Source organism: Carcharhinus amblyrhynchos, chromosome X (assembly GCF_965287045.1).
Source record: "Carcharhinus amblyrhynchos chromosome X, sCarAmb.v2.hapA, whole genome shotgun sequence".
In the NCBI taxonomy this organism is placed as follows: domain Eukaryota; kingdom Metazoa; phylum Chordata; class Chondrichthyes; order Carcharhiniformes; family Carcharhinidae; genus Carcharhinus; species Carcharhinus amblyrhynchos.
In genome coordinates, this window is record NC_137359.1 from 6,739,901 (window position 1) to 6,755,282 (window position 15,382).

At 45.2% G+C, this 15,382-nt stretch overlaps 1 protein-coding gene across 9 annotated transcripts in view; it reads left to right on the top strand.

Moving 5' to 3' along the window:
- The first annotated feature begins 3,731 nt into the window (after window positions 1–3,731).
- The window catches only part of r3hdm2 (R3H domain containing 2), a 304,603-nt gene continuing 292,952 nt past the window's right edge, over window positions 3,732–15,382 (top strand). For all 9 annotated transcript variants that reach the window (XM_080218004.1, XM_080218002.1, XM_080218006.1 and 6 more), the window contains exon 1: window positions 3,732–4,095. The gene's annotated coding sequence lies outside the window, so the exon portion shown is untranslated. The remainder of the gene's footprint in view (window positions 4,096–15,382) is intronic.

Here is a 15,382-nt window from a genome sequence, read left to right on the forward strand (position 1 = left end):
TGTCAAGTTCAGTTGCCATGTCAAATAGAATCAAGGTACAACTGTTCCACAATAACTCTGAAATCAAGTATTTCGAAACAAAATTACCTTAGCATGAGTCGAATTAGGAAACTAAAGCTCATTCTGCTGCAGTTCAAGATGGCAGCTCATGACCATCACCTCAAGGGGCAACTAGGGATGGGTAATAAATACTGGTCTAGTCGAGATCCTGTAACTGAATAAAAATAAGGTTATTGATACCAGTTTGCATTGCCATTAATATTACGGTCTTTGGTAAGCCAATTGTTAAAGAATTACTAATCAATCTGACCCAGACTGTCGAAGGAATAATTTCTTAATGTTATTCAGTTGATTTGATGTTGGGCAGCTAGAAATTAACTAAAATGTAAGTGTATATATTACATATTACCCCACATTATTCCAGGTTCATCCTGGAGAACAAAGGCAACCTCAGTTCCTTGACTCCACTCCCAACTGTCTTCACCTAGCCCTTCCCCCCTCACTTGGGCGGCATGGTGGCACAGTGGTTACACTGCTGCCTCTCAGTGCTATGGACAGGGGTTCAATTCCCAGCTCGGGTCACTGTCTGTGTGGAGGCTGCACATTCTCCCCGTGTCTGCGCAGGTTTTCTCTGGGTGAACCAGTTTCCTTCACATTTCAAAGATGACGTGCTGGTTAGTTGCATTGGCCATTCTAAATTCTCCCTCTGTGTACCCGAACAGGCGCCGGAGTGTGACAACTAGGGGATTTTCACAGTAACTTCATTGCAGTGTAACTGTAAGCCTACTTGTGACACTAATAAATAAACTTTAAAAATTTAAAACTTCCAACAGATATAAAGACTTGGCATTAAGGTTGATCCTGACCATTCAGTTGCCTCTGCTGCTTCCAGTATTCCCCTGGCCCAGTTAGCTAGACCTGTCTGACTCCCTGGATCTTATATCATTAATTTTTTTCTCCTACCTTTCCTTATGCTCTTTTCAAGTTTATCATATGTGAGATTCTCCTCCAGTTCTCATCCTCAATCCCACTAAACTGCCGACCACCCCAGTTCCCTTTCTGACACCCAGGCTTGCTTGCATTGGAAAAGGTTCCAGTCCCTTTGCGCTTTAAAACTGCCCTTATAACCTCCTTCCTGTTGAACAATCACCCAATCTCCAAACTCCCTTTCATCTCCAAACTCCTTAAGCATGTTGTCACCTCCAAAATCCACACCTCTCTTTCCTGCAACTTTATATTTATACTTTATACAAAATATATTTTGGAGGCTGCCTCGCTAAATATATTTAAGACGCGGGTAGATAGGTTTTTGATAGGCAAGGGGATTAAGGGTTATGGGGAGAAGGCGGAAAAGTGGAACTGAGCCACGTCAGATCAGCCATTATCTTACTGAATGGCGGGGCAGGCTCGAAGGGCTAGATGGCCTACTCCTGCTCCTATTTCTTATGTTCTTATATTTGGACTTCTCCAATTAGATTTACATGCTGGCAACAGCATTGCGGTATCTCCAATCAAAGTTACGAATTACTCTATGACTCACTCAATGACTATGGTGTACAATCTCTCCTCAGCCTTAGTTAAAGGTGCTATACAAATGTCCGAAGGTGTTTCACAGGAGTGTTAGCAAACACAATAAAACATCGAGCTACTTAAGGAATTATTAAGTGAGGTGAGAGTGACTGCTTTCGACATCAAGGCAGCATTTGACCAAACATAGCATTCAAGAAGCCGTTGGAAAACTGGGGTCCATGGGAATCGGTGGGGAAAACCCTCTGTGGTTGGAGTCGGTTTAGGTTTAGCTCAGTTGGCTGGACAGCTGCTTAGTGATGCAGCATGATGCTAATAATGTGTGCTCAATTCTCTTACCAGCTGAGGTTACTCATATCCCCACCTTCTCAAATTTGCCCCTCACCTGAAGTGTGGTGATCCTCAGGTTAAATCAGCTCTCACCACCTCCCCTCCGAGGGGGAGAGCAGCCTACAACCATAAGGGACCATGGTGACTTTACGGTACTTATCATAAATATCTACAGTGCAAAAAGAGGTTATTTGGCCCAACAAGCCCGCACTGACAACAGTCCTACCAGGTCCTACCCTGTAACCATACATATTTATGCTGCTAATCTCAGTGACAGTATGGCCAATCCACCTAACTTACACATATTTGGACTCTAAGGTGCAATTTAGCATGGTCAATCCACCTAACCTACACATTGTTAGACACTAAGGGACAAATTAGCATAGCTAATCCACCTAACCTGCACATCTTTGGACACTAAGGGGCAATTTAGCAAGGCCAATTCACTTGGGCAGTGAGATAGCAGATGAGTTTAATCGGACAAATGTGAGGTAACGCATTTTGAAAGATCTAATACAGATGGCACATATATGGTAAATGGCAGAATCTTTAAGAGTATTAATAGGCAGAAGGATCTGGGTGTACACTGAAAGTAGCAACGCAGGTAGAGAAGGCAGTCAAGAAGGCATACGGCATGCTTGCCTTCATCGGGCAGGCATTGAGTTAAAAAATTGGAAAGTCATGTTGCAGCTTCATAGAACCTTAAGTTAGGCTGCATTTGGAATATAGTGTTCAATTCGGTCACCACACAACCAGGATGGGGAGTCTTTGGAGAGGGTACAGAAAAGATTCACCAGGATGTTGCTTGGTATAGAGGGCATTAGTTATGAGGACAGATTGGAGAAACTTGGTTTGTTCTCACTGGAGCGATGGAGGTTGAGGGGTGACTTGATAGAAGTCTCCAAGATTGAGGGGCACAGACAGGATGGATAGTCAGAAGCTTTTTCCCAGGGTGAAAGAGTCAATTACTAGGGGGCACAGGTTTAAGGTGCGAGGGGCAAGGCTTAAAGGAAATGTACGAGGCAAATTTTTTTACAGATGGTGTCTAGGACTTGCTGCTTGGGGGAGGTTGTGGAAGCAGATATGATAGTGACTTTCAAGGGGAATCTGGATAAATACATGGGAACAGAGGGATATAGTCCCCACAAGTGTAGGTGGTTTTAGTTCAGATGGGTAGTATGGTCAGTGCAGGCTCGGAGGGCTGAAGGGGCTGTTTCTGTGAAAAAAAAACTGCTGGTGATATGGGAGAGAACTAAGCTCAGCAGGTCCACCGGGGGTGGGGCTGGGAAAACGAGCAACACCCTCATTGCAGACTGGTTGTCTCTGCATATACGTGAAATAGTCAGCACAGACAAGGGGGCTGGTTCACTATATATTTCAAACAGGCACAGCTGAATGACGTTGCTGACAGCACTGAAACTGTGATTAAGACATGATAAAATTAACATTGTCTGAAGGTCTATTCCATCCATCTACCGTTAAAGACATTTACTGATGGGATGCGATTAATCAGATATTGCCTCGGGCCTACCTTTTTATACGATATGTAAATCACTGTGCTATGCTTATTTACTTTATCATTCGTTAAGCTCCACGCAATGAGCTTCTGCCACGAAAGAATCTAACCCAATGCTGCTTGAACACTGCTATTGTGTGAGCCCACCCTGATGCTGGGCGGGGACATTTGGAGCATGAGGCTTTGCTGAGTGGATGCCGCACGCGCGGACCATCACGGCACTGGCGGCGCGAGCGGGAGAATGTTCCCGCAAATGGTGGGGCGTCCCGGCGCCGGCGCGCAGGGGCGGTACGCAGAAAGCGGTGACGTCACGGACACGGAGCTCTCCGGTTGACGTCACGGGGCGGGTGACGTAGTACGCAGGCGCCGGAGCCGGCCAGATTATTTTCTTTCTTTTTTTTCCTTCCTCTCTTTATTTTTTCCCCCCCTTTTTCTCCGCAGTTTGCTTTCTTTCTCATTTCTTTTAGTTGTGTTCCCTTCCCCCTCTCTCCTCCTCCCCCTTCCCCCTCTCTCTCTCTCTTCCCCCTCCCCTCCACCCTCTCTCTCTCTCTCTCTCTGGGGCAGCACTGGCTTTATTATTTTGGGGAGCTTGCTTTTTATGTTATTATTTTGAGGGAAGCGGGTGGAGGGAGGGTCTCGGTAACGGACGCTTTGTTGGTGCGAGCGCCGACTTGGTGAGGAAGGCGGCGGTGGTGGTGGCCCGGAGCCCGGAGCGTGAGGTGGTGAGTTTGATTGAGGCCAGAGGGTGGGAGGCCTTCAAGAGGCGCCGGGGGAGGGAGATGTTTCAAAGCACTTGCAGCATGTTCTTACTCATCAAGCAGCCAAATCAAGTTTGTGTACTTCCATAAGGCTGTTGCTTTTTTTTATGAGGGGACGCTCATTCTTCCACGTGATGCTTCTGTGATCAGACTGTACTTGAGAGGCTAGTGTTGAAGTTTTAAAGTGTATTTTCTTAGTGTCACAAGTAGACTGAATTAACACTGCAATGAAGTTACTGTGAAAATCTAGTCGCCGCACTCCTGTTTGGGTACGTAGGAAGAACTTAGCATAGCCAATGCACCTAACCAGCACATCTTTGGACACTAAGGAACAATATAGCATAGCCAATCCACCTAACCCACACATCTTTGGATACTGAGGAACAATTTAGCATGGGTAATCCACTTAACGTGCACATCTTTGGACACTAAGGGACAAATTAGCATGGCCAGCCCACCTAACCACATCTTTGGATACTGAGGGAGGATTTAGTAGGGCCAATCCACCTAACCTAAATGTCTTTCAGACTGTGGGAGGAAACCAGAAGAAACCCATGCAGACACAGAGAGAACATGCAGACTTTGCACACACAGTGACCCAAGCCAGAAATCGAATCCGGGTCGCTGGTGCTGTGAAGCACTAGTGTTAACCACTACGCCATCATGATGACAGTACATGGCTTAGGATGATATAATGTAGCTTTGCCAACATGTGGACTTTTTTGGATCCAAGCCTGAATTTGCTTGACAGTCCATGAAGTTCAATGTCATGATGACTTCATCCATCTTCAGAGGTGACAATAGGCTGGTGGGTAGCAGTTGGCAGCTCAAGCCATCTGTGTTGATGATCTGTCTCCCTGGACAATGTGTATTTGAACCCTGGTCCCTGGCACTGTGGCAGCAGTGCTAACTGCTGTGCCACCATGCTGCCCTCTAAAGTGCCCTTTAGGCACTCATTCTTCCATGGTGGTTTTGTGATCAGACTGTATTTGAGAGGTGGCCTACGTGATCCTCTTTTGAACACCAGGATCCTTTTGTAAAGGCTCAACTTGAAATCTGGGGAGTGGACATCTTTTCCAGGTGATATCCCCAATGTAGCTGCTTAAAGCAGTTTTTAAGCCTGCTCCCATGTGTCGGTGGCACTTGTGTGTTTTCTTTAACATTTTCTTTTGAGTCCATCTTAAAATTACAAAGCCAGTGCTCAGAGCGAACCAGGCAAACCCAAATCCATTTCCTTGCTTACTCCCAAAACCAATTTGCAATTTGATCCAATTCATGGTCTGCACGAGAGACAAACAAGATCTAAGCTGACAAGATGAGGCATTGCACCTTGGGCTTGATTTGATGCTTGATCTTAGCCAAAAAGCCAAGAAGCACTTGTGTTTTGTGGTGGTAACTGGTCAATGCTCTGGACTTGCTTTGGATCACTCTATCCCAGAAGGTTAAGAATGTCTGCGTAAAGCCTGGGCTCGCTTCTGTCCACTGAAATATTCAGTCTCCAGGTAGTATGAAGCCAATAATCAAGCTTTTCTTTTCTTTGGAATGATATACATTGGTTAACAGTTTCATTATTATTGTCTGTGTGGAGTTTGCACATTTTTCCTGTCTGCGTGGGTTTCCTCCCACAGTCCGAAGATGTGCAGGTTAGGTGGATTGGCCATGCTAAAGTGTCCTCCCGTGTCCCCAAAGATGTACAGGTTAGTGGATAGGCCATGCTAAATTGCCCCTTAGCGTCCAAACATGTGTAGGTTAGGGAGATGTGTGGGGTTGCGGGGATCAAGCAGGGGTGTGTGTCTGGGTAAGATGCTCTGTCGGAGAGTTGGTGCAGTCTTGATGGGCTGAATGGTTTCCTTCTGCACTGTAGAGATTCTATGATTGTATCAAATTGGTGAACTAGATGATCCTTTGTCATTTTTAGACCAGCAATCACAGAATCTTATACATAGCATGAGGAAGCCATTTGGCCCATCAACTCTGCAGTGGCTCTCCCTATCGTATCTCCCTAACCTTGCACATTTTTTTCAGATAGCATCCAATTCCCTCTATAGTACCTCAATTGAACCACTCTGTCAGGAAATCCATCCCAGACACTAACCACCCTCTGGGTTAAAATTTTTTCCTCTCATCACTTTTACTCCCTTTGCCAATTATTTTGAATCTGTGCCCACTAGTTCTTGATCATGAGCAGGAATAGTTTCTCCCTATTGACTCTGTCTTGCTCTCTCACGATTTTGAACATCTCTATCAAGTCTCTTCTCAGCCGCCTTCTCTCCAAGGAAATCTGTTCCAATCTATCCTCATAGCTACAGTTCTTTATCCCTGGAATCGTTCTTGTGAATTTTCTCTAATGCCCTCACGTCCTTCCTCAAGTATGGTGCCCACTGTTAGGTCTCACCTGGATAAAGTATGCCAGATGAGACCTAACAGTGTCTTAAACAAATTCAACGTGACCTCTCTACTCTTGTACTCAATGTTCCTGTTAAAAAAGCCGAAAATACAAAATGCTTTATTAACTACTCTCTCAACATGCCCTGCTATCTTCAATGATGTATGTACATAAACACCAAGGTCCTTCTGTTACTGCACAGCCTTTCGAGTTTCTCCCTTTATACTGTATCTCCATATTGTTCCTGCTAAAATGAATCACCCCACATTTCTCTCCATTGAAATTCACCTGCCATTTATCTATTCATTCCACCAATTTGTCAATAACCTTTCTGAAGTTCAAGACTATCCTCTTCACAATGGCAATGTTTCCAATCTTTGCATCATCTGGAAATTTTAAAATCATGCCCTAAACATGTCAATGTCTTGTATCAGGAAGAGCAAGGGACCCAACACTAACTCTTGGGGAACTTCACTACAAGCCTTCCTCTGATCTGAAGAACAACTATTTATTACTGCTCTGTTTCCTGTCATTCAGCCAATTTCATGTCCAAGTGGCTAATTTCCCTTTTACTCCATGAGTTAGAATTTTGCTGTCAAGTCTGTTGTTGGCACTGTATCAAATGCCTTTTGAAAATCCAGATGCACCACATCAACATCATTGCCCTTATCAACCTTCTCTGTTACCTCCTCAAAAAACTTCTGGTGAGTTAAACATGATTTTCCCCTTAATGATTCCCTGGTCACTTCTCTTGATCCTGTTTAAGTGACTTTTGAAACCAAAAGAGAAAACACTGGAAAATCTCAGCAGGTCTGGCAGCATCTGTAAGGAGAGAAAAGAGCTGACGTTTCGAGTCCAAATGACCTTTGTCAAAGCTCAAAGTGACGATTGATTTTGTCCTGAACCATAGTTCCCAGAAGTTTCTGTACCACTAAAGTCAAACTGACTGATCTGTAACTGCCAGTTTTACCTTGTTGAACAAGGGTGTGACATTCAATTTTCTAGTCCTTTGGTCCCACCTCTCTGACAGAAAGACTGGAAGATTATCACTTGTGTCCCTGTAATTCCCACTCACACTTCCTTCAGCATCCTTGGATGGATCTCATCTGATCCTGTTTTCTTACCATTTTTAAGATGGCCTTTCTAACAGCACCTCTTTCTCCATTGTAAGTTCTTTGATCACATCAGTTGCTTCCTCTCTGTCCTCAGCCTGTGTAGTATTGTCTTTATTTGTAAAGACAGATGTAAAATACCTGTGTAATATCTCTGCTGTTTTACCTGCCTCCTTGAGCAAGTGCCCTTTTTTTTAATCCTTAATCAGCCCTACTTTTTCCTTTATCTCCCTTTTATTATTTATACACTTATAAAAGATCTTGGGATTCCCTTTGATGTTAACTGCCAGTCTCTTTTCATGCTCTCTCCTTGCTTTCCTTAATTTTTTTCACTGTTCCTCTGGTCCTTCTACATTCAGCCTGATTCTTCTTTGTATTTTTTACCTGACATCTATCACATGTGCACTTCCTTTTCATCCCCGCCTCTCTACATTCTGTAAATGGATATGTGTGATTGTGTGCTCAAGTGATCGTTCTCCAGAGTTCTATGCACGGGGCTCTACTCATTGGAAAAAGAGGTTGCGTTTATAGAATCATAGACTCCCTACAGTGCAGAAGGGGGCTAATCAGCCCATCGAGCTGGCACCACCAACAATCTCGCCCAGGCCCCAACCCCACATATTTACCCTTTTAATCCCTCTGACACTAAGGGGCAATTTACCATGGCCAGTCCACCTAACCTGCACATCTTTGCACTGTGGAAGGAAACTGGAGTACCCAGAGGAAACCCATTCAGACATGGGGAGGATGTGCAAACTCCACAGTTACCCAAGGCTGGAATTAAACCCAGAACCCTGGAGCTGTGAGACAGCAGTGCTAACCACTGTACCACTATGCCATTTTATGCAACCTTTTGTATCTTCTGGGCATTCAGAAACTTATGACAACTAAAGTAGTAAGAAAATTGCAGCACAGGAACTGACCTTTCGGCCCTCCAAGCCTGCACTGACCACACTGCCCGTCTGAACTAAAACCCCCTGCCCTTCTGGGGACCGTATCGCTGTATTCTCATCCTATTCATGTATTTGTCAAGATGCCCCTTAAAAGTCACTATTGTATCTGCTTCATCAACATTCCTGACAGCGAGCTCCAGGCACCCACCACCCTCCGTTTAAAAAAAAAATTACCTCATACATCCCTTTAAACCTTGCCTCATGCACCTTAAACCTGTGCCCCCTAGTAATTGACTCTTCCACTCTGTCCGTGCCCCCTCATAATCTTGTAGACTTCTATCAGCCCACCCCTCACACAGTCCTCCATTCAGAAAGGCGTCCTTCCACTGCTACCCTCTGTCCTCTATGACTGAGCCAGTTCTGTATCCATCTTGCCAGTTCACCTCTGATCCTGTGCAACTTCACTCTCTGTACCAGTCTGCCATGAGGGACCTTATCAAAGGCCTTATTGAAGTCCATGTAGACAACATCTGCTGCCCTACACTTATCAATCATCTTCATCACTTCCTTGAAAACTTGATTAAGTTAGCGCGAAGTGATCTCTCCTGCACAAAACCATGTTGCCTGTCACTAATACGTCCACTTATTTCTAGATGGAAGTGAATCCTCTCCAATAATTTCCCCACCACTGACGTAAGGCTCACCAACCAGTAACTACCTGGATTATCCTTGCTACCCTTCTTAAACAAAGGAACAACTTTGGCTATTCTGCAATCCTCTGGGACCTCCCTTGTAGCCAGTGAGGGTACCAAGATTTCTCTGAAGGCCCCAGCAATTTCCACCCCTGCCTTTCTCAGTATTCTGGGGTATATCCCATCAGGCCCTGGGGACTTGTCTATCTTAATGTTTCTCAAGAACCCCAATACTACCTCTTTTTAATCTCAACATAACTCAAATTATCTATGCACCCTTCCCCAGACTCATCATCCGCCAAGTCCTCCTCTTTGCTGAATACTGACACATTTAATACCTCGCCCATTTCCTCTGGTTCCACGCATAGATTCCCTCCCCTGTCCTTGAGTGGGCCAACCCTCTCCTTGGCTACCCTCTTGCTCTTTATATATGAATAAAAAGCCTTGAGATTTTCCTTAATTCTGCTGGCCGATGACTTTTCATGACCCTTTTTAGCCTCCCTGGCACCTTGCTTAAGTTTCTTTCTACTTCTATTCCACACTTGCTTCATGTGTTCCCAACCTCCTAGCTTTGACAAATGCTTCCTTTTTCTCTTTGACTAGTCTCATAACATCTCTCGTTATCCAAGGTTCCCAAAACTTGCCATGCTTATTGTTCATCCTTACAGGAATGTGCCGGTCTTACGTGGCGACTATTACTTACGTGGCGAAAAACTGCAGCAGGCGACGGTGCAGAGGGACCTCGGGGTCCTTGTGCATGAGTCGCAAAAACCCAGCTTGCAGGTGCAGCAGGTGGTCAGGAAGGCAAATGGGATGCTGGCCTTCATAGCGAGGGGGATTGAATATAAAAGTAGGGAGGTCTTGCTGCAGCTGTATAGGGCATTGGTGAGGCCGCAGCTGGAGTACTGTGTGCAGTTTTGGGCGCCGCACCTGCGCAAGGATATTTTGGCCCTGGAGGGAGTGCAGAGGAGGTTTACTAGGCTGATACCGGAGTTGAGGGGATTGAGCTATGAGGAGAGGCTGAATAAACTAGGCTTGTACTCGTTAGAGTTTAGAAGAATGAGGGGAGATCTCATTGAGACGTATAAGATGATGAATGGGATGGATAGGATAGAGGTGGAGAGACTCTTCCCGCTCAAAAAAGACAGTAGGACTAGGGGGCATAGCCTCAAGATAAAGGGGAGGCGGTTTAGAACGGAGTTGAGGAGGAACTTCTTCACTCAAAGGGTGATGAATCTCTGGAATTCTCTGCCCGTTGAAGTGGTGGAGGCTGCCTCGCTAAATATTTTTAAGAAGCGGGTTGATGGGTTCTTGATAAGAGAGGGGATTAAGGGTTATGGGGAGAGGGCGGGAAAGTGGAACTGAGCCACAACAGATCAGCCATGATCTTATTGAATGGCGGGGCAGGCTCGAAGGGCTAGATGGCCTACTCCTGCTCCTATTTCTTATGTTCTTATGAATTCCTTTTAACTTGCACTTTAAAGCCTCCCACATGCCAGATGTTGATTTGCCCTCAAACATCTGCCCCCTATCTACATTCTTCAGTTCTTGCCTAAGGTTAAAGTAGTTTTGAAGTACAGTTATTGATGTAATTTAGAAAAATGCAGCAACCAATTTGCTCACAGGAAAATCCCATAGACCACACTGAGAAAAATGGTTAAATGCTTTTTGTACTGTTTTAGTGCTGATTGAATTATAAATGTTGGTGTGAACACTTGCTGAATGATATCATAAGGATTAGTCTTGGAGTGTCAGTAACTGGCACTTGAAAGACTTGGTGGACCTTTCTTTTTTTGCAGTTAGTATTTAGCAATAGATCTGGATTGTGAGAATTTAGCATTCCCGAACACCATCACAAATGCGAGGGCCCCTGAATGCAAATGACTTTACTGAATTCAAGGGTACTGATCCCCTTTGGTTTTAGAGGTTGAAACCTTTGACCTTTCCACAGTTGTTAAGGACCATGTTGTGAAAGGGCATTCAGAATTTTGACTTGACCTTTTTCAGTGACAACAGATGGGCCATTTAGGTCAAGCTGGTCAAATACAAGATGTATAATATATGAACACTTCATGATTCAGATCTCCTAGTTATGGACCGAAAGAGCTTCCTCCTGTCCTATCTACTATCTCCAAGATCGAACTGTGTGAAATGATTTTGTGCAAGTGAAAAGGATTGCCAGGATGTTTGTTTTGGCTAATACTAACGGAGTATTTTGGAGGGGAAGTGGGTCTTGTAGCAGGCATACACCTTTGCCAAAATCCCTTTCTTAAACTGCAGAGTTAAGTAATTGTTGACAAGGTTCCTGGGGCTTGGACTTTGATGTTGGTGCCTTATGGTAATAAACATTTCTGCATGTCCTTCCACCATCCACAAGTCAATTGTTCATCAAATAACTGCTGAAAATCAGAGCGTTAGGTCAGAACTACTGAGAGACAGCCTATGTCTGAATGTTCTCGTGCATCCTGGCCTTGGAGCCTTCTTTAGTTAGTCAGAAGAACGTGTAGTAACTGCTGGAGTTTCCCATCTGTGCCAATGCTGTATGATGGAATATGGTGTGTGCCCATGCTGTAGTCAAGATTTTAAAAATGTTTCTGGGAGTTGGATGGTATTGCACTTTATGCCCACCTCTAGTTGTGTTGATGAAATCTTGAAACTGCCTGTTTCCTGGTGTGTGACTTGTCGTACTCAAAGAATTCCTATTGTTTGTCCATTCAGGTCTGAAGTCTATTTTGTCTAATGACAAACTGTAGCTGTTGTATTTTTGGAGGTTGGGGCGGTGGTGTGGATATTGGAGAAGAGTTGATTTGGTTTCAGGATCATGTGTTCGTTGCTGGTCAGTATTCCTGATTTAGGTGCATCTGCAGGAATCCAGGCCCAACTTAATGGGATCAGATGGATGAACTTGTCATGGTTTATGAACTTTCTTGATAATGTTGTGCTGGTGAGCTGCCTAGTTTTAGCCTTTTAAACTGGGACATACCGAGACACACACTTTGGGATCACTGAACTTTTGCTCCGCCAACCTGCACTTAAGTTCGATAGGCTCAGGTAAATACGGTGCGGGATGCACATACAGAAAGGCCTTCAGCCCATTTCTCAGTAGCTTTGTTGAGTCTCCAATGCTCAGTTGATCCAGAATGAAGCTGGTGGGAGGACGACTCACTGCCAGCGAGGGCAGTGAGTGTAGTTTTGCTGCAAGTTTTCAAATAGGAGCTAGCTGAGTTTGAGAATGACCAATATTTGTCAAATGTAGCTGTGTCATTAAGGGATCTGCCATCTGGTTACTGTGGCCTCTTAGGTTAGATAGCTTACCATCTGAGATTAGAGAAGGATTTCCCAACTTTTCTCCCATTGCATTGGTTTCCGTACCTTGGATTAACAGATACAAGCAAATTGTCCCTTGATGCCACATCCAGCACCGGGACTATTAAGGCCACAGCTATCGTGTCAAAGTTGCAAAGATGAGTGTGGATCAACAGTAATCTAACTGACATTACAAAGCTCCGTATGTATCAGGCTTGGTATCCTCAGCACCCTCCTTTACAGTCGTGAAGCATGGACGACTTATGAAAGCAGCTGAATGGTTTCCTACTCCACTTCCTAAGGCGAATATTGGGCATCTCCTGAATGTTCAATATGGAAGTATGCCAGTGTGCAGGGAACTCTGGCATGTTTACCCTCTTCAGTCAGCAGAGACTCCACTGGCTGTGAGCTGAATGGATGACAGCCTCATCTGCAAAGATGTGCTCTATGGTGAGCTTGCTGTCTGCACCAGATCAACAAGTTACCCATGCCCATGATACTAGGGTGTCAGCAAGCGAGTTTTCAAGTTGACCAAGATCGGGGGCCATTGCGTGGGAAATCTTCGCTGCTGACCAGAGTGTCTGCAGACTAGCAGTCAGGAAGGATGAGAAATTTTAAAGAAATGACCGGAGGGTGGAAAAGAGATCCTGCAAAAAAGAAAAAAGCATCAGTTGACCTTGGGCCAACGTTATTCATCTGCGCTAGCTGCAGAAGGGACAGTCACTCGCGAATCAGCCTCTACAGCCACAACAGACCATGTCCAACACACAAGTGACAGACACCCTGGGTGCAGTCCTCCATCTCCTGAGATGGGAGGATGCCTCTGACTATGATTCCTCTGTTTGACTAGCTGCTTTTCTTTTCTCTTTGTCTCCCTCAAAAGGTTGAGTGAGTGGTGGGTTGCTGAATGGAGATGTTGAGGAACAGAAACAATAGGGGCGGCACGGTAGCACTGTGGTTAGCACTTCTGCTTCACAGCTCCAGGGTCCTGGGTTCGATTCCGAGCTCGGGTCACTCTCTGTGTGGAGTTTGCACGTTCTCCTCGTGTCTGTGTGGGTTTCCTCTGGGTGCTCCAGTTTCCCCCCACAGTCAAAGAACAAAGAACAACCCAGCACGGGAAACAGGCCCTTCGGCCCAACAAGCCCGCGCCGCCGCATCACCCTACACCTATTCTACCCTGCGTATCTACAAATAGAACCCCTGACTTAGCCAGATTCAGGGGAGAATAGTGTCAATTTGGTAAAACCAATCAGCCTAAGAGCACATCTTTGGGGTGTGGGAGGAAACCGGAGCGCCTGGAGGAAACCCACGCATCCACAGGGAGAATGCACAAACTCCCACAGACACAGGCCCAAATCCATGTATCTGCACAGCTAGCAGTGCTAGTCACCGAGCTGTTGCGGCGCCCGTCTACCGGTCCAGGATCAAGCACACACACCGACACGAAGTACTAGGCCACTCCCGGAACCTCCAAGAGCAGCCCACGCACGACCCACCGTGTGCATGCCCCTCGTTTGACAACGAGGTGGACCTCCACCTGCGGAATAAAAAGACAAAAACGCTAATCACAAGCCTGCCTTTCCGGAGTCCAAAGATGTGCGGGTTAGGTTGATTGGCCATGCTAGGAAATTGCCCCTTAGTGTCCAGGGATATGCAGATTAGAGGGATTAGTGGGTATCATATGTAGGGATATAGGGGTAGGGCCTGGGTGGGATTGTGTTCGGTGCAGACCCGATGGGCTGAAGAGCCTCTTTCTGCACTGTAGGGTTCTATGATTTTATAGTGGTTAATATTGTAAAGGTTTGATGGAAGAATTGGTATTTGCTCTTTTTTTGCATATTTTGCCATCTCCAGAAGGAAAGGAGCCTTTCTATGAACACTAGAAATGTTGGAAATGTACAGCATGCCAGTCAGAATCTGAAAGGGAAAGGTTTCTCTTTGCAAATCTGATTGCCTTATTGCTCATTGTCAGCATGTTCCTGTGGGTAGTTGCAGAACTTGATGACTTGTGGCCTCCCTTTCCACCCAAATGGTTTAAACTGATTGGTCTGGGAAACGAGCATTACAATGCAAAATCATAGTTTCATTTTCTTTCGAATTAGACAAAACTGTGTATAGATGGGTGAGTGATTCACAAGTGCTTTCAAATAGGCAGCATGAGAGGAATTTAGGTTGTTTCCACCCACTTTCCAGTGGGCACAGACATTTAACTGCCCATTATTCTGCAGTAAATTGGCAGTTTCTTTTGAATTCACAAGGATCACTGGTGTAGAAAATAGCAAATTTGTTTATTGATCAGTCGGCTTACATTAACACTGCAATGACGTTACTGTGAAATCCCCTAGTTGATACACTGAGGGAGAATTTAGCATGGCCAACGCACCTAACCGGGACTGTGGGAGGAAACCAGAGCACCTGGAGGAAACCCACGCAGACACGTGGAGAATGTGCAGACTTTGTACAGAGTGCGTTTTATTTGCCTTATTGTAGTAGCAGTGCTCTTTTGATGCTGACCTGTGCTTTTATCTATTTTTGGAGTGTTTGATGGAGGGCAGTGTAGAGGGAGCTTTACTCTGTATCTAACCCCATGCTGTACCTGTCCTGGGAGTGTTTGATGAGGGACAGTGTAGAGGGAGCTTTACTCTGTATCTAACCCTGTGCTGTACCTGTCCTGGGAGTGTTTGATGAGGGACAGTGTAGAGGGAGCTTTACTCTGTATCTAACCCTGTGCTGTACCTGTCCTGGGAGTGTTTGATGGGGGGCAATGAAGAGGGAGTGATTGAGTGTACAGTTTTAAAAAATTTTTTCATGTGATGTTGGTGTCAGTGATTAGGCCACCATTTATTAATCATCCCTAATTGC